This window comes from Eptatretus burgeri, chromosome 14 (assembly GCF_056783735.1).
Source record: "Eptatretus burgeri isolate ZD-2024b chromosome 14, Ebu_testis_v1, whole genome shotgun sequence".
In the NCBI taxonomy this organism is placed as follows: Eukaryota; Metazoa; Chordata; class Myxini; order Myxiniformes; family Myxinidae; genus Eptatretus; species Eptatretus burgeri.
Genome location: NC_140974.1, coordinates 34,553,564 through 34,574,533, shown reverse-complemented (window position 1 = coordinate 34,574,533; position 20,970 = coordinate 34,553,564). Strand labels below are relative to the sequence as shown.

The following is a 20,970-nucleotide window of genomic DNA, read 5'->3' as shown; positions in this document are numbered from 1 at the left end:
CTGTTCCTTTACTTCCTCCACTCCAACCTGGATCTTCTGTCAAAGCCCTTCCTCACCTCCTCGATAGACACTCTCAGCTATTGACAATTCTCCTGACTGTTCTTGTGTAAAAGTTGAAGCAAAATACCTGTTTAATAAGCCTGCCATCTCACTTTCATCACTAACCACTCTCCTGGTTAGTAACCATCACTAACCACTAACCACATCACTAACCACTCCACTCACCACTCTATTCTTCAATGGGCCCACACTGGTCCTAACCTGTTTCTTATCCCCTGATTATACTTGAAGAAAGCCTTGCTATTATATTTAATATTTTTAGCCATGTCCTTCTCATACTCTTTGAGCTTGTCAAGTTATTTTCTTAACTTGCCCGTTTACTCTGATAGTGATATAAATCTAACTCCAGTCCTGTTATTTTAAACCAAGTTAACGCTTTCTGCTTCTCCTTCATAGCGTTCCTTATCTCACAACTCAACCACCCTGGTCTCTTTCCGATTCGATTTTTACACCTCTTTGGAATGTATTTACTCTGCACTCCACATATTTGGTCCTTGAAGGTTTCCCATTTCACTGATGCTGATTGTCCTGTTGTTAGAATCTCCCAATCTACATCACCCAATTCTCTCCTCATACCCTCAAGGTTTGCCTTCCTGAAATATAATATGGCAATGCATTTTGGGGCAATCCTGTAATTTCTAAAATCCCATATTAAACAACTCACCCTTCATATGCTTTATACTACCCACCCCGATGACAGGAAAGAACAATGGCATTGCACTTGCTTTTGAGCTATCAAGCCATCGTCAACATGATACTCAACCCAATTCTGAACTGCCAGATTGGTGCTTCGGAAGGAAGACATAGATTGCATCAATCAGCGAGTCATCCTTTGATTGGGTCCACGTCAAACCGGGGATCCGTCTGCGAGCATTGACCTCCATAGTGCATATTAAGATCCCACAGTGTTTAAGAGTAGGTGAGTTATCACTGGCATTCTCACCAAATTCCTGCCAAAATGTGTTGGCACAGCCATCAGTGGCACAGCCATGCCTGCATAATAATGCTTCGTGGCAGTTTGATGGTGGCCTGGGTAAAGCCTTGCTAAAGCCTCGATGGTGTGGGTTTGACTCTCATGGATATTTAGCACAAAATTCTGCACCTTGTGAGAGATATATGAATTAATTCTAGCCTTTAAGTTTCCACGACTTGTCATTGAGGCGTTCATAACTCACGTATATGGCCTCAACCACCACCACCTTCTGAAGTTAAGAAAAATCTCATGTTTTTTGTCAACAACTAAAAAAGAACTTTGAATAACAGGTGCGGTGGAAACCATATGAAGCCGATCAGTCAAATGGAACAGTCCAGAGCTGAACCTTCTACCAACTCTTCTTGGAGGAACTGACGATTTTGGAATGATCTTTGAGGACAACATGCACTAAGCAAACATCTTTTGATCGAAGTTGGCTCTGTTGTTGCATCGCTCGGTGCCGCCATTTTTGTCTCAATCTCACTGTTACTCCGCACTCAGAGCACAAGACAAATTTGATTGGTCGAGACGGCATAAAATTTTCCCCAGGTACGACTAAACTTGAGGTTTTTAGAAGTGCAAACAAGGTGATTTATATTCTACAGTGTTGAAAAGTATCGTTAGATTTAAATAAAACAAAAGCGAGAATTGCTTTGCAATACATGCCCCCTACCGATGTGACATTTTCTTAGTCTAAAAAGGGCATAACTCTGTGAAAAAAAAATGATGAAACGTCATGAAACTCGAACTTCTTCTGTAACTTATCATAATAAAGCCATGTACCAAGTTTCAGTTGAATATGTTAAGGGGTTTGGGGGGGAAAAAAGTCTGGAAACCACAGTTGGAACAGAGAGACGGAGAGCAAACCTATAGTCTACTCCGATGAAACCGGTAAAGGCCCAGTCACACCTTGACGTTTTAGCCAGCTGATGCCGATTTTTGGAAAATTTGTCGAAAACGCTGGTTCACGTCGAATACGTTATGGGTAAGTTTTGATACATTGAGAGCACGCTGAAAAACACTGCCATACGTCATTGTACGCTGGCTTTAAACGTTGTACTTTTCGGTTGCCCTCAAATTTTCCATGCTTGAAATTTTAAGACTTATGCCGGCGTATGACTCACACGTTCCGCATAACGCTGGCCATTAGTTGTAGGCACGTCACTTGTGAGTTACTCATAAGTCGAAACACGTCGAGGTAATGTTTAGTGTACCCGAAACTTATTTCTAACCTATGAGTTATGTGTTGTACTCACGTTACGCGATCGATGACACACATCGACACACGTTACTTGTAAGGTGCTCATAAGTCGAAACACATCAAGGTAATGGTTAGCGTCAGTGTACCAGACTCCCTGGTTTTTTTTTTTCTTCCTTCCTTCGGTATGATGGTGATTTTGACACTTCGACTTCTAGTGCGGTTATAATATAATATAATTAATAGGCTGCCGCTCAATGATTTAAATCATAACCGCACTGTACACTGAACACTCATACCGAAGAAAAAAAAAACCGGGAGTCTGGAACACTGATGCTAACCATTACCTTGAAATGTTTCGACTTCTGAGTACCTTTCAAGTAACGTGTGTCGATTTGTGTCAATGATCGCATATCGTGCGTACAACTTATTCCCATCGCATGCGGAGCGTGAGTCATACGGCAAGTACGTCGTAAAATTTTCAACATGTTTAAAATTACAAGACGTACTCCACTTACTATGACGTATGATAGCGTACTTTAGCGTTCTATTCACGTATACCAAACTTACCCATACCGTATTCGACGTGCGCCAGCGTTTTAGACGCATTTTTCAGAGGTCGTCATACGCTGGCAAGATCGCCAAGGTGTGACTGCGATGTTGACACTTCCATTCCTGCGGCGGTTATGATTTGAATCGTTGTGCAGCAGCCTTTTCATAACCTACGCCACGTCATCGTCGGCGATACGTGCAGCGCGTTATGCCGAAGTTAGACTATCGTTGGGCATAGGTTGTGAAGGCCGACAACAGGTTCAGCATTCGTTGGTATAAGTTATCTATAACACAACGAAACGTTCTGTGTCCGTTACTAATACGTTATGCATAAGACCAAGTCGTTATGAATACGTCTGAATCTTTAAAAAAAAACATCAAAAGTTCAACGTAAGCCAGCGTTTTACATACATTTTAATTCGTTGCTATTGCTGGCTAAAACGTCAAGGTGTGACTGGGCCTTTAGGGACTCGTAAAGGTTTTAAAGGCTGTAGAAAGCAAAACATTGAATCGGAATTTACCGCTGCTGGTGCACTGTCTTTTCCACCATGTTATTTGAACACGTTAAATTAGTTATTTGTTGCTGTTATCTGTATCCTTTATAACTTCCCTAAAAATAGTAAGTTTGTGGTTTGGAATGAATTTTGTTTGACTGCCAGCCTAACAGACAGACTGAAGCAATTGCTTTACCACGCTGTGCGCATCCGCACTCAGCATGAGACTCCATACAACTTGCCAAATTCAGAGTGAAAGTATTGCTAAACTGTAGGGTTGTGTTCTGATTCATGTTTTACAGTGTTCAAAATATTAAATTCAACTGGAATTTTAAAAGTAGTTCCTTGATGATCGACTGATGTCTGTCAGACAGACAGTGAACCAATTACTGAACCCTGCTTTGCATTACGTGTGTGAGATAATAAACTTTGAAGGGCTGATAGGATGGCCAGGAGGTACACTCGCCTTGAAGCTGTCGAGCCTGGGTTTGAATTCCGACTGTTATAAAACTGTAATCCCGGTGTTTCGCAGGCAACGTGTGTGCTGTCCCTCAGATGGATGTTAAGCTGGGTGAACCTTAAATTTAAGCTGGTTAGATTTGATAACATTAGTTGGGAGATCTTAAAGACCCCACGGTCAGTCTTTGCAAAGATTATGTGAACCATCCCCAGCACCCTCAACAAATTACAAATTCTGGTTCTAACCTAGAGGGGGAACTGCATCAACAACACAACTGTGGCCCCAGCAAATGATGCTACAGACAGCCATGTGCTTCATACGAATGAAGAAGAGGAAGATAGACTGAATAGACAAGTCATGATACCTCTTTTTCTTTCCAAAAGATTTAATCTGTTCTGCCACCTTGACTATAAAATTCTGGAAAATGTTTCTTTAAGCACCAGCTAAGGGTGGTAGAATATCAGAAGCAAGTTTTATCTGAAAGCGCATTCTGTACACACAATGCGCAAATCCAAAAATCAGAACTTATGACCACTAAAAACCATGAGCATCAAATTCCCAATACAATGTAATCAAATAAATGTACAAATAATTTGTTTGATACTTCTCAAACGTTTTATACAAAGTGGTATTACTCTCAACTAAACCTTACGGTGCAAGTTAACTGCCACATGGTAAACGAATATCATCAAGTGCACTCAATATTGCGAATCCAGCACAATCTTATGGGGTGACATAACAGCTCAGAGGGAGGTTACACATCTTTAAACTATCAAGTCTGCGATTGATTCCTGGCCTGACTATAAATTGCCATCCTGATGATTAGCAGGCAATGCATTGCCATTTAGCTGTGTTTTCAGAAAATATAAATGTCCAAACTAACAGAGTTGCAATGTCCAACGAGACCAGCAAAGCATTTTTCTTTGTAATAATGAGAATACCTTACAAGGAACTTCAACAAAATAGGCCATTATGCCCATCAAGCCTGTGGAAAGGTTGCCAACCTATGGTTGTGCTCTATTGTTGTGCTCTAGCCTTTTCACATGCTGAGTGTCAAGCAAGGAGGCAGCACATACCACTTTCAAATATTTGGGATGACTCGGCCAGGGTTCGACCGCTGACCTCCCACACTCAGAGTGGATGCTCTAATCATTCGGCCACTGAGTCTAACAATTAAACCACTGAGTCGAACCATTAGGCCACTGAGTCTAACAATTAAACTACTGAGTCGAACCATTAGGCCACTGAGTCTAACCATAAGGCTACAGAGTCTAACCATTCAGGCACCGAGTCTAACCATTAGGCCACTGCATCTATTAGGTTACTGAGTCTAACAATTAGGCAACCGAGTGCAACAATTAGGCCACCGAGTCTCACCATTAGGCCATGCGGCTTTCATCGTGCATCCAAACGAACCTGTATCTCAGATGTGGAACACACATAACTACTTGTTCTAATTTACGTATTGGCTATTAGTTGCTGGACTGCAATGTAGTATTTGCTGCTGTAGGACTCGACCTACAGTGCTGATAGAAAGTCTACACCCCCTTTCAAAATTATCACCTTTTGTTGCCTTATGGCGTGGAATTAAATTGCATTAAATCAGACTTATTCCACATTTATTTACACATCGTAACCCACAACTTCCAAGTTAAAAAACAATTCGACAAATTTCAGAAAATTAATCAATAATACAGAACTAGAATATCTTGGTTGGATCAGAGTCCACCCCCCTTTGTAAATTAGCTCAGGTGCAACCAATCACCTTCAAAATCACACACCAAGTTAACTGACCTTCACCTGTGTTACATTGTAGTGATTCTGTTATTTCAGAATAAAATCAGCTGTTCCTGTTGGTTTCCTCTGCTGGGAAGTGCATTTCACAGCAAAGACTCAACCATGAAAATTAAGGAGCTTTCAAAAGATCTCCGGGCTAAATTTTAGGAAGGCACAGATCAGGGGATGGGTAAAAAAATATTTCAAAGGCCTTGAATATCCTTTGGAGCACAGTCAAGATGTATGGTACCACCAAGACGCCGCCGAGATAAGGCCGTCCCTCCAAGCTGGATGACCAAGCAAGGAGGAGACTGATCAGAAAGGCCACCAAGAGGCCAATGGCAGATTTGAAAGAACTATACATGCCTTTATGGCAAAAACTGGTCACTGTGTGCATGTCACAACAATATCCCAAGCACTTCACAAGTCTGGCCTGTGTGGAAGGGTGGCAAGAATGAAGCCATTCCTGAAAAAAGCCCACCATGAGTCCCATTTGAGGTGTGCAAAAAAACACTCTGGAGATTCTGAAGCCATGTGGATGTGGCAAAACGTTTTGTGGTCTGACGAAACCAAGCTGGAACTTTTTGGCCTAAATGCAAAACATTACATTTGGCACAAACCAAACACAGCACATCACCCAAAGAACACCATCCCTCCTGTGAAGCATGGTGGTGGCAGTATCATGTTATGGGGATGCTTCTCATCAGCAGGGATTGCGGCACTTGTCAGGATATAATGGAAAATGGATGGAGCAAAATGCAGAAAGATCCGAGAGGACAACCAGCTGACCTCTGCAACAAAGCTGAAATTGGGATGGAAGTTCACCTTTCTGCATGACAACAACCTGAATCACACAGTCAAAGCTGCACTGGAGTGGTTAAGGAACAAAAAGATAAATGTCCTTGAGTGGCCCAGTCAAAGCCCTGACTTAAATCCAATCGAAAAATTGTGGCATGACTTAAAGATTGCTGTCCATCAATGATCCCCACACAACTTTAATGAATTTGAACAGTTTTGTACAGAAGAATGGGCAAATATTACCCAATCAAGGTGTGAAAAGCTGGTGGAGACCAATCACAACAGACTCACAGCTGTAATTGCTCTCAAAGGTGCTGCCACCAAGTATTAACTCAGGGGGGTGGACACTTATCCAACCAACATATTCTAGTTTTGTATTATTGATGAATTTTCTGAAATTTGTCAAATTTGTTTTTCACTTGGAAGTTGTGAGTTACAATGTGAATATAAAGGATTAAGTCTGATTTAGTGTAATTTAATTCCAGGGTGTAAGGCAACAAAAGGTGAACATTTTGAAAGGGGGTGTGGACTTTCTATCGGCACTGCATATGTATGTTTGTATGTATGTGTATATATGTATGTATGTATGTATGTATGTATGTATGTATGTATGTATGTATGTATATATGTATGTATTGTTACGAATTTTGGCCCGTCTGGCATGCGATCGGCCGCTTGACTCGAATGGCGACCGCGTCGCCCACCGGAACGGCCAAGTCAGTCGTGACCCTCCGGGAACTACCGCAAGGAGCCAGTCACGGGTGGGGGTTTAACCTCACCGCATCTCAGTCTGCATTCTAACCACGCGAAATAGGGTCTGATCGCCGAATGGTCGATTTACCTAAGTACCCGCGCGGATAGCGTACCGAGGAGTTGTACCACACCACAGGTCGACTCCGGACACGAACCGCTTAAGCGGCTCATTCCGTACTGCAGGGATAACCGAGCGGAGTTATCGTCGACCTTGACAGTTCAGATTAGTTACCGGGTGTTTTGAAACCCACTATTAATCCCTTACGTGATGAAAGATGGAGATTCAAACAAAGGAAAGGACGCAGCGAAACGGGGAACAATTGGACCAGCACATTTATTACGGAAGCACGGAAGGCATGTATATTACAGTCAAGCAAGAAAACACAATAAAAGCAAGCAGATCTACAACCGAATATGATTTACACGGCAACACTTATAACAGTTCTACTTTTCAAGACTGGCACCACCAACAGACATTTACACAAAACCCCAAAAGAAAAGGAAGTCGCGACTTCCCTTAGCGCGTCCAGCCCTTGGCGACCGTAAATCCAAGTCCCTCCGGCATGGTCCACTGGGCTCGTGCCCCGCGCCTGCACGTGTCGTCCACCCGACAGGGACGAACGAACAGAACCTCCGACCAGGAACAATCACCACAACTGTTGACAATTCCCCTTCAGGGACAAGGGAACAGGGAGAAGGGAACGACGTTTTTGTCGACCTTCACGCCCACAACTCTCGACAATCGACCGAATGAACCAAGACCAAGGACTCTCCACACCCACGCCTTTTGTAGGGTCGGGCTCTGCCCCGCGCCCCGTTTCTGGCTCCACCTCCATTCTGGAAGATTCCCAAAAAGGGGCGTGCCCTCTCGTCCCCCCTCCCCACGCCGTGCGGGGGACGAGGAAAGTCAGTTTTGGCTCGGGGCCAGGGAATTATTCCACCAAAATCAAACCCGCACCTTTTTTCACTTTTAACCTCCGGCTCAAATCGCACCTCCCCCATGCCAAAGCGCAGGAAAAGCAGGAGGGAAAATCCGGCGGGAGATGCCTTTCCGCGCCCTTGCTGTTGCCACTCCGCTCCTTTCATCCGTCCCGTGGAGATCGTGACTGCACGGTGCTCGTTGAATGGCAAGTGGCGAAGATGGTGGTAGCGTAGTTGTGGAAGGTGGCGTCGTGGTGTGAATGGCGTGATTGTGGGCGTCGTGTAGTGAATGGCGTGATCGTTGAGATGTTGGTTGTGGCGATGTTCGTTGTTGATCTTGCACCAAATTAACGAGAGCAAAAGAAAAACGACTAGCTGAAGAATCGCAGCCCGAATGGATCACGGATCACATATATTCCCTCTAAACAACGGGTTTGGGCTAACTACACATAAACTTAACGATATATCGCACCTGAGGACCCTTTATGGTGTAATGCGAATTTCCACAACCGTAACAGTATGTATGTTTGTATGTTTATATATATTGTTACGAATTCTGGCCCGCCTGGCATGCGATCAGCCGCGTACCTCTAATAGCAGCCGCGTCACCCACCGGATGGACAATTTAGTCGTGACCCTCCTGGAACTACCGCCAGGAGCCAGTCACAGGTGTGGGTTTAACCTCACCACAACCCAGTCCGCATTCCACCCGCGTGAAACAGGGTGAATCGCCGAATGTCGATATACCTAAATACCCATGCGGGTAACCAACCGAGGGGTTGCACCACGCCACAGGTTGGCTTAGGACACGAACCACTTAAGCGGTTCTTTCCATGCTACAGGGATAACCGAGCGGTGTTATCGCCGACCTCGACGGTTCAGATTCTTTTTTACTCGGGTGTTCAAAACCCACTACTCATTCCACGATGCAAGATGGCACTTTCAATGTGGTGAAAGGAGGACGCGATGAACGGGATACGTTGCACACAAGGACATTTGTTATAAAGCACACGTATTCAAAAGCAAGGCAGTCATGCAATGTACAAGAAACAAATAGAAAGCGTTACCACCGAATACGAGAAATGTACAGTCACTTACACAGGTCTACTTATAGGGACACGGCACCACAGCAGTTATACAAAAGCAACAGGAAACCCTTCCCCATAGGCAGTGAGGTATACGGGGTTCGTAAACCTTTATGGTCGTGGGCCATGGATGACTGAAAAGGCCTGTGAGACCATGCTGGTTACCTGCCCCCTCGAGGTGTGACGTTCGGCGAGCCCTCTCCGGCACTCTCCTCTCGTGCGCGCCTTGACCCTGGACCACCGCTCGCAACCCTCACGACTTGGTGCCCAGAGGGAGAAGACGACCTCGACGATCCAGAGAGAGAACCCAAGTTCGACCTCGACCACCAAAAGACGAGGAAGCGCGAACCTCCGACGACCACCAAGAGAAGAGGAAGCCAAAACGATAGTGAGTCCGAGTTCGACCTCGACCACTAGAAGACGAGGAAGCGCGAACCTCCGACGACCACCAAGAGAAGAGGAAGCGCGAACCTCCGACGACCACCAAGAGAAGAGGAAGCGCGAACCTCCGACGACCACCAAGAGAAGAGGAAGCCAAAATGACGAGAGCAAGTCTGAGTTTGACCTCGACCACCAGAAGAGAGCGGATGACGTCGACGAAGAAGAAGCAGAGAGCATCGACGAAGAGGAAGCAGAGTAATCCAGCATGAAGAAGAAGAGAGAGCGAGCCCCGCGTGCGGTCCGCCTTATATAGCGCGGGGCTCCGCTCATTCGCTCCACCCCCTTTTCGGCTCGGCCTCCCTTCAAGCTCTTTCGAGAAGCTCCTCGAAAAGGGGCGTTCCCCCTCCCGACCACCTCATGCCCCGTGTCCACCAATCGCGAGCGAGCTCTTCGCCGCTTCTCGTGCCAGCGTTGGCGGCGCAAACTCGCGCGTTGCTGCAGGTCTTCCACGGGCCCTTCGTTCGACGTTTTCGGATGGTCCAAAATAACAATAGCGAAAGAAAAACGGCCAACTCAAAGGATCACAGCCCTGTGAACACGGAAATTCCCTCTAAACAACGGTGGGGAAATCCAACTACACAATTACTTATCGTCATAACTGATCTAAGGACCCTTCATGGTGTATTGCGAATTTCCACAGCCGCAACAATATGTATGTATGTTTGTATATATGTATATATGCAAGTAAGTTTGTATGTATGTTGTATGTATGTATGTTTGTATGTATGTGTGTTTGTTTGTATGTATGTGTGTTTGTATGTATGTGTGTTTGTATGTATGTGTGTATGAATGCATGTGTGTATGTATGTATGTATGTGTGTTTATGTATGTATGTGTGTATGAATGCATGTATGTATGTATGTATGTATGTGTGTTTATGTATGTATGTATGTATGTATGTATGTATGTATGTGTGTATATGGATGTATGTGTTTGTATGTATGTGTGTATGTGTGTTTGTATGTATGTATGTGTATGTATGTGTGTATGTATGTATGTATGCATGTGTGTATGTTTGTATTTTTGAGTGTATCTATGTATGTGTGTATGTATGTTTGTATGTATGTGACTTCGTATTATAAAAAGTTTTTGCACGTTTGGCCACTTAAATGTCCAACCAAGGTCTTATACCACCCTTCACCAGTCCCGGATATATGGCCCAGAACTGTTCAGTGCCTGAACGAAGGTGAGCCAAGGTGAAGCTAATTCCTATCCCCAAAAGAAAGGCAAAATCATGAGGCAGACATCACAACATTGTCACTGCAAACTGAATTGTACAGCCGATGTACCATCTATCCACCCCCTCACCAACCCCCACTACCAGTTCATAAACTTCATAACCTGGTTCTTCCATGAGCCTCGACCTTGTATAGAAAAAAAATGGTTCATACTTTATAACAATTCATTCCTGGCAAACAATATGGCACACATATTGCTTCCATACTCGATTTTGAAGAGTTATGTGACTTTTGTAAAACAAAAAACGTGTCTCGTGTCCACCAAGTACATCAAAGTAAGAGAAAAGTGGTGATTGTTGCAGCAAAGAAAATGACCATGAAAAGGACAAGTCATTAATATAAAGATGTAATTGTTCAAGGGTTTGAAGGGCAAAGTCGGACGAGGCAAGACCATAAGTTTACCACCACAAAAAGCACCTCTGTATTGTCTTTGGTGTCAAAGTTGCCTGGCATCTTGTAAATAGAGAAGTACAGTACAACGAACCGCCATATCTGTTGGCCATTACCAAGTAGACCAGAGTCAACAAGGCTCATTTCCAGACTCTTGAACTCTTAAGGCACATCATGGGCTGGCATTAGTTCAAAGGCGGTGTTATACTCGCTTTTGAGCCTTCTTGTCTGGGTTTGTTTGATTCCAGACACGATTCTAAAGTGTCACCCCAGTGCTTCACAGATATGGTGGTGCATCAATGAGCATGCTGTCCTTTGGAGGAGATGTCAAGTTGACCGTCAATTCCACTAGTATTAATTGGTAGATGTTAGAGATCCTCTGGGAACCTTTTCGAAAATAGAACGGACACTCGGTAGAGCGCACGCCACCAGGCTGAACAGTTTATGTTCTGTATCCCATTCCTCGGCCAAATCTGCATCCAGACCTGAACCAAAATCGAATCATCTTGTTCATGTAACCAAACTAACTCCTTCACCAACTTTTGTCATAACTCATCCATAACTTTTTGAAATATCATACTATAGATCATTTTTGCCCCCATCTCTCAATAGTGTCAAGAATAGCTTAATGAAACTTGAATGACAGCACTGTAGTTTCAAAGTGTGGCGCAAAATAATATATATATATATATATATATATATATATATATATATATATACATATACATATATATAAATATATGTCTACACACACACACACACACACACACACACACACACACACACACACACACACACACACACACACACACACACACACAGTTGTTCATATTCCACATGTCTGAGAATTAAAAAAAAATTATTACCCACTGCTCAGATTACATTCTCTAGTGTGTGTGTGTGTGTGTGTGTGTGTGTGTGTGTGTGTGTGTGTGTGTGTGTGTGTGTGTGTGTGTGTGTGTGTGTGTGTGTGTGTGTGTGTGTGTGTGTGTGTCCTTCTCTTCCATCATCCCACTCTCTCTTGTAATAAAGCTTTTGTTCACCAGTGGGCCCATTGGTCCACTGGAACAAATTTTCAATGGTCTTCAGAGCCTTGATGGATACCCATCTGCTGTACTGCTTGAGCATTAACTTGTCTTTCACTCAGCCCAGATGTGTTTGGGTCCAGCACAGGGATTATATGTTCGTTATGATTATTGCCATATTACTCGCGGACCATACTCTTAAACAGAGCATTGGAACTGCCAAAGCAGTTTTTCCTTGGCAATTTGGCACAATCTTGGACAGGTCACCATTCCGACCATTTCTTGGAGCACAGCAGTGCCACTGATGCTGTGCCCCTCTACCAATACACCAGCACCCATTTCACCAACCTCAGGAGGATGACAGGCTGAGTCAACACCACCTGGTGTTAATTCAGCAGCCAACGGTAACGAACTCAGGACAATAGGATCCCAAGCCACGAAGCCACCCTAACCACGAAGCCAATACCAGACTTGTGCCATATTATACTACTATTATTGTTGTAAACATTATTTGTGTTAATTAATATATGCTTTGTTACAATGTTATCATTGTTTTTGCTATTTATTTTGTTGGAATGCTATGACGTGGTGGAAGGATGTGGCGTGCGTTTAAAACATGGGAATTCTAACGTCTTTTTTGCAGTTAGCCTAATCAACTCAGCAGGTTATGGCGATCATTTGGGTGTATCACATTCCACGCCATAACGCTCGAATAGAAAACATGCCACACACACACACCTCACCCATTTATCATTTAACTCACTGACTCACTCACACACTGACTCACTGACTGATATTAATGTTCGGTACCCTCCGCGTGATGGAGAAAGCTGTAATTTCACGTGCTGACAGACATCGAAGCCGATAGACCGAGAAAAATCACAGAACTGTTGGAAAGTGTCCGTAAGTAGATATATAAATAAATGAGAAAAAATAAATGCAGGTGAGCAACCCAAGACAATGGGAAGCACAGTTTGTTATTTCTTACAATGTGTAAGCATACCCTGCTAGTAGTACAAAAAAAACCTGTACGTAGTCATTCAAGGTACAGGACTTTGCCATTAAGTGCAAGTGAAATGGCTTTTAAAATGGGCCGAATGGGAAACACGCATTTGAAACACTATTAAAATTGTTCATCGTCATCGTTATATCAGAACGAGCTGATTTGTTACACGATTCATGGATATTTAACTACAATGTGGGACGGTTCAAAAATTACGTGACACTATTTTTTTCGGGAGGTGTGTACGGGCTTGATTCAGCCTTACTAATAATTTTTATTTGACGTATGATTCGATTTTTCCGGGTTCCTCACAGTGAATTAACACTCGACCTCAACAAAAACAATAGAAATCTGATGCAACAAAGCCGGAAATTGTATTATCAGCAGAGGCCTACAGGCCGAATGTGTGCGGCCCACCAGAAAACCAAGATGGTGGCCATATATAATTTGTCTGGTTGTTGTGGTGGGTGGAGTCAAGTGAACGATGTAGGTGTGGTCCGGAAGCTGACCGACCATTGGGTGTACATTTCAAAAATGGATATCCAGCAAGAGCCACAACAACAACAACAACAATGACAATAACAGCAACATGAAGCTCCAGCAGACCTGGGGCATGTCCCAGGTAAAAAAATTTAAAAAATTCTCGTATCCCGATCCGGATTTGGATCTTCACCAAAGTCGAATCAATTCGGCCTTGTCACATACCTGACGTGTCCACCAAGTTTGATCCAAATCCGTCCATAACGTTTTGAGATATCGTACTCACAGACAGACAGATAGGGGTGAAAACACGGTGAAGGTGGAGGGTCAAGGATGTGCCATTCCAGGGACAAATTCCAAATTTCTGCCCTCATCTACGGGGGCACTGCATCGGTAGCATAGCCCGTCAGAAATAATGCAACCAATTTTTAGCAGTGAAATTAAGATGTAAACAGGGTTTAAGAATCATCCAACGGTTGGATAAGATGCTTCATGAAAAATATGGAACTCGCAAACGTGAGTGTGACACCCATCAATGAAAGAAAAGGTATGTTTGGGTCCCTATTTTTTATTAACAGTAATGACCATTTGCTTGATATTTGTTATGATGAATATAGTCAACCACCTATCTGCCAGAACTAAACAACTTGAGCAAATGAGTGCAATGAGACGTAAGTACTGCCATTTTGAAGCTGATGCCAAACACAACCTTTTCCAGACTCGACTGGCAGGGGCTGTCGGTTATATGGCAAGGATAGTACAGTCTGTCAGGATGTCACAGAGACACTTACTGTTGAGCTGTCTAGTCTGAGCTTCGTTCTCCAACCAACTACTAACTGTCCCACAAGAGTGCTTCACGAGCTTGGAGTTGTATTACAAAGTCCCTCGGATCGTCTTCAAATAAAATTAATGGCCCGTGTACGAGCATTCGTTGGTGGAGGTTCATGATCACACAGTGTTAGAGAGTCGGCGAGATATCGCTGGTTATGTTAAGTTGTGTTTTCACAATATAAGATTTTAAAGTCTTACCAAAGAGATAATTTTTTATCCTTAATGTAACATCCTCCACGGGAGAAATGACAAATTCCTCGCAACATATAAACGGCGCATGTAAATCACAATATATAATGTCGAATAAATAAGATTCATCGGATGTCTGCCTGTCTGTCTGTCTGTCTGTCTGTTCGTGTTTTTTTGCAAAGACCGTTAGGTCGACAACTACCAAATTTGGTACTCAGACGAAGTCCGACCCGGGGGTTGACCGTAGTGTATTTTCATCCACAGCCTTCAAATACCCTGAAGAACCATAAGACCTTTCTTTACATGCTTGAGATTAGAAAACATGCTTGAGAGAAGACTTTCGACATGCTTGGGAGAGAAGACCCCTTAAGACCAATACGACCCTGAAGACCACTGAATTCCTCGAAAACAATTAAGATGCTTTAAAATCCCGAATACCCCAAAGACACTTTGGATCCTGAAGACGGTTAAGATTCCGAAGACTCTTGAAGACTCCTAAGACCCCGAAGACCCCGAAGACTTTTTAAAGCCAGAAAACCTTGAAGACCCTTAAAACCCCAAAAGACTTCAGAGACCCTTAAGAACTGTAAGACCCCAAACACCCTTTCAGACCTCAAAGACCCTTAATACCCCAATTACCTGAAAGAACATTAAGACCTGAAAGACTCTTGAGACTTCAAAGACACTTAAGACCCCAAGACCCTAAAGACCCCCTTTACCCACTTGTATTCTGGCTCTCCTGCCTCCTACACAGTTTCCTTCACCCCTCCCCCCATTTGGGCAACAGCAGGTAACCCTGTTAGTACCATATATAATTCAGAGTGGTGTGTGTGTGTGTGTGTGTGTGTGTGTGTGTGTGTGTGTGTGTGTGTGTGTGTGTGTGTGTGTGTGTGTGTGTGTGTGTGTGTGTGTGTGTGTGTGTGTGTGTGTGTGTGTGTGTGTGTGTGTGTGTGAGTATGTGCACGCACGCGCAGGAAGGCTTTAAGTGTTGTAAGATTGTTTCTGATAGTTATTCAATTTTGGTAACTCCAAGCCAGAATCATGTAGATTTGACAATGTATTTAATCATTTTATTTATTCGTTATGGCTGGGAGGATAACTTCGAGGTGTGTGCGCACTCATGGGTGTCGATTGCTTTTGAAAAGTGGGGGGGGGGGACATTGCATGTCCAGACCACGAAGCCCACTTCTTGCCGGCGTGGACACAGCAAGTCTACCCTTGCAAATTCTTGATTTTATATGCTCGTTGACATGCTGCCTTCTGATCACACAAATCCCTTAAATTAATCTGATCATCTATCGACCATCTTTCTATCAAATGTAAGCAGACGGAGCGAAATTAATTAAACATTAATCATACACATTTCAAAGTTTCAAGTGTCATCAAAGAAATACATATATACGAGCGACACCCGTGCACATGCACGAGATAGCAGAACAACATAGCTGGTAGCAGACGACAGACTGTACACGGGGAATGACAAAAATACGCATTGTGCAAAATGCAAGTGTTACTATGGAACGCCAAGACTTCGCAAACATTGTCGGCATGTCCGCTAAGTGCCACAGCAATTTCATAGGGATCGTGTGACGGCGAGCCGAGTTTTTAGTGTGCAAGCTTGGTATTATATATATGTATATATATAGAATTGTTTATCAAGCCTCCTTCTCACGACCCTTGAACTGATTCACGAAATATAAACTGAAAACTAGACTGACATACAAATTGATATACACGAGTATGGTCAACTTACCTTAAAACTTGCCAAAAATATGAACCCTCTTGTCTGCCGATCCAGTTAAAAACTTTGTCGCAATGTCTTGGGGGTCAAATGCAGTCAGACGATCTCGGTGAACATGACAGATCACGAGATGGTTGAGGCGCTGTTGGGTCATTGTGGAACGTAACGAAGTCTTCATACGTCTGAGTGCGCTGAATGACCGTTCAGCTTCGCATGAACTTGCTGGGGTAAGCGATAGAAGCCTAAGCAAACGTTCTACCTGTGGGAACATTCGACGGACTTCCGGCACCATGTCTACAAATATCTTATGGTAATCCTCGACAGATGAACCACTGAACTGGTTACGAAAGAAGCCAAGTTCCTGCTCTAGGGAATCCAACAGTTCGGGATATTTGCGGACTATTTGCGGTTTGAATGACACAGACAGGAGCATTTCACCCAAGTCCCTATACGCCATGAGGTCGGTTGATGTGAAGTACTCGTTCAAGTTCACGGATGCGCTGTCGATCACTTTGAAAAAATTCAACTCTGTATACCTCCTCTGCAGAATTGGCAGTGTATTCCTGCGTGCCTCCATCAAGTCTCTTCGGAAGCTTGCGCTTAAGAGGGAGGGTCACTGGATCGAGTTGGCACTGCTGGAGCTTCTGTAGTGCTGCTTCGAAAACCTCCTCAAACATCTGGTCGGTATGGAGAGATTGGAGATTCTGTACAGTTACCTTTGCAGCAGTAAGCATACCAGAGACGGTAACTTGTGAACCCTAAAGTGCCTTATTGAGGTATTCAAGGGATTGGAGAACGGGCAATGATGCAAACAGACAGAGAACACACTTTCCTGATGAAAGACAGCTTCGAATACCGTAGGCTCACGATGCCGTGTTCATACCAAAGTCATCACTTTCTTGTTGAAGGGCATCCAGTACCGCTTCATAGTTATCCAATATCGATTTCACGGCAGGAGAACGAGTTAACCAACGCGTCAGGCAAATTGGCCTCAGGCGTGTAGGGCAAGGAGTGTCAGCATAGTCAGCGTGGATATTCAAGTACAGATGCTTGAATTTTCCAGAGTTGTTGTAGATGTTGCTGAGTACCTGGACAGAATCAAGGGTGTCTCTTATGAACGGTGCAGTTTGTAGGGCTTTGGATGTAATGAATTGGGTGACATGAGCTCAACAGTGAACATAATTGGCCAGCGGTTGGAGTTTTTTTAGCTGTGCTTGACAGCCCTTGTACTTTCCGGACATGTTGCTTGCCGCATCGTAAGTCTGCGCTCTGAGGTATTCAATAGGGAGTTGACACCGAATTAGGACATCCTGAAGCATCTTACAAAGTGATACTCCTGTTGTTGACGATACTTGGTAGGGGGCCAATGAGATCTTCTTGAACATCAAAGGAATCCGTCACATAGCGCACACACACCGACTCCTGCTCATTACCCTGAATATCTTGTGTTCCATCAGTTACGAGTCCGAACTGAGTGGACATTTCATTCACGTTACTACAGATATTTCTGAGGATGGCATGACTCATCAACTGTAGAATTTCGTTCTGAATTTCTCCACTTGTGAACGTCGTCTTCCTTGACAGCCACGTCTTGAGGTTTATATCATCCTCGGCCCGCAACTGTAAGAGCATTTTGAAATTTCCTTCAGAGGCATCCTTCCCACGAATTGCAAAACCTTGTCGGGCTAAATATTGCAGTGAGATGTTAATCTTCAGAAGTGCTGACCATGCAGATCTTTGCTCTTCCAGCAGTTTGCTGCTCAGCTGCACATGGACACCAGGTTGACTTCTGCGACATTTCAGATTTTCAGAGGCAAGCCTATGTGTGTTTGATTGTTCATGTTGTCTGAATTTTTCTGTAGCCTTTTTCCAGTTCCGAAAGCCCTTTGAGACAAATGCGTCTTCTGCACAGCGGGCAGGTTCGGTAAGTTTTTCACGAGAAGCGTCCATACAGGTGTGACAGAGTACACCGCCAAGGCTCTGATCAAAATGAAGCCACGGAAAATCTTTGAACCACTGTTGTTGAAACTTCAACTTTCGGTTTGGCAGTATTTGGACTGGGATACAACTGACATCATGAGGTTGAAAAAGCTGATCTGGGAAATTAGGCCGAGTACTCGCACATGCACCCTTTTCTGCTATCTTCTCTTTTGAATCGTCCACCTCTTTCTGGGAACTTGACTGCTCCAGGAGAGTGGTCGGGGATGTGCTACTTGATGCTGTCGCGAAAAACTTTCTGATATCCATATCCTCCATGAAACGAGAAGGGAATTACATTTCAGTTGAATAAATTTTGACATATGAATTATAAGGGTTATTTTTGCATAACGGCATTTCTATTCGGTCTATCCTTTATGCTTATTCTGTCGGTCTATCCTTCGTCTTTGTCCTCGTGCAAACGGAAAATTATTCGGATGATGGCGGAAGAGAAATTCCTTCCGGAACGTTATTTTTCCTTGTAAAAATTGCAAGCAGCGGCTGAGCTACTAAGCCTAAGCCTTTTTTAATCGGATTTTCGAGGTAATCTCATTACTACCCTATAGATACTGTATAATCCGAGAACAGAATTGAAAAATAATTTTCCGTTCGTTTGTCCGAACCGCTTCGGTGAATTTTGCATATTTTTCAACAGCTACCTTTTAAATCTATAATTTAATCCTCATAAGTCCGACGACCGAATGATACCTCTCGTTTTGTCGGTGTATACCTCCCCTAAGTCCAAGTACCGATGAAAAAATTATTTACATTAACCGCCGCAAAAGCGAGTGAATCAGCGAATTTTATTTTGTTTCCCAAGTATTCAAAGCTAACTTAATCACCAAAACACCCACTTTCCTTCGATTTTCACACGGTTTTCAACGTTGGGATTTAGGCCACTGTTATCGACTGCGAAATGTGAAAACAGAATTACAAAATATCTTTCCGTTCTTTCGTGCGAGCCGGTAGAGTGAAACCGCGTCATGCTGCACAAGCTTCACCATCTGAATCAACATACCAGGCCGCAAAATCTTTTATTGGCAGAAAACTCGACGGTGCAAAGTCACAAAAATTAAACACACACATCATCGTGCAGGTAATAATATCAGGCATCCGGCGATACAAGTTAGAAAGGTGAAATAAACTATTTTGGTCGCTAAAGGGGCCCCGAGTCGTTGCGGCCTAACACTATCCGAGGCGTGGCACTCCGGGCCATGAAGCCGCGATTTCTTGAAACACTCATAAAATGACGATACAAAGTCCGAAAGCGTCCCAACATACCTCAAAATGTCCAGGTCACGTTCCCTGTTAGTGGGTGAACAATCCAACGCTTGGCGAATTCTGCTTCGCAATGATAGGAAGAGCCGACATCGAAGGATCAAAAAGCGACGTCGTTATGGACACTTGGCCGGTGGGAGACCATGGCTTGGGAAGCACGGATTCTCAATGTTGAATTGTCAACCTATCATCTTTCATAGAACTTTAATAGACCAATAAAACTAACGGTTCTTTTTATTTTGTTGTTTTTGGCAAAAAGTAAAGATCCAGAGAGGCTCTGTATTGAGAACCCCCTCCCCCCCCTATTTACGTGAAATGGTTTGGTCCAACTCCCAAAGCCAAAGCAGACGCAAACGGCTTGCGAGTACGGAGACCATAACTTGGGAACCACTTGTCCGATTCATTTCAAACCTTGAAAAGGCACATCCTCGGGTCCCCACCAATGTACCTGGCAAATTTCAAGTAGATCCGACCGGTGGTTGTCGAGAAACAGCGGTCGCAGACAAACATGCCCACAGAGATTGCTGAAATTATAGAGAGACTAGTGCATGCCGGTAGATGTGTGGCCGTATGTGCAAACCCTCCCACCCCACCCCCCGCAAAAAACTCAAACCGCTTGCCAGAAACAAATACACAGGCCGTTCCTTCGCTCTCGCGTGGCCGTACGTGCATGGCCGTATGTGCATGGCCGTACGTGCGTGGCCGTACATACAAAAAAAAAAAAACTTTCAAACCGCGTGCCAGAAACAACAAACACACAGGCCGTTCCTTCGCTCTCACGTGCCCGTACGTGCGTGGCCGTATGTGCAAAAAAAAAAAATAAACTTTCAAACAACCACACAGGCCATTCCTTCGCTCTCATAAACAACGACTGGATTGGGGCATTGTGTTTATCTATAAATGCGGATAAGAAATCGAGAAATTATTTGAATACAGTAAGTCATCACTATCCAAAAGTAGTGCGTGCCTGTATGGAATGTTCACATCATTCCACGAATTATCGCTTGCATTGAAGTAACAACTGCTGTGATACTTACACACAGAGTTAATTAAAATAAAGTTTACCTCCCTGTCTTTGCTTGCCATGACATTCGCTGCCATTTACCATTGGCACTCCTACCCCACGGTAACTAAGGCACCAATCGATCCCCATCATAACCAGCACGGCACGTGACGTCATCGTCGGCCGGCCGTGCACCGGCCGATGCAGTCACGCCCACGCAGAAATGTGTCCTGTGATTGGTAACTAAATGTCGCATCGGCCACGCCTACGCAGCACGCGTCCTGTCATTGGTTGGTAAATAAAT

General features: G+C 43.9%; 1 protein-coding gene across 2 annotated transcripts in view; it reads right to left on the bottom strand.

The window, feature by feature from the left end:
• The window catches only part of LOC147012952 (uncharacterized), a 571,074-nt gene that overhangs the window by 479,760 nt on the left and 70,344 nt on the right, over positions 1-20,970 (bottom strand). The gene's annotated exons all lie outside the window — the stretch shown is intronic.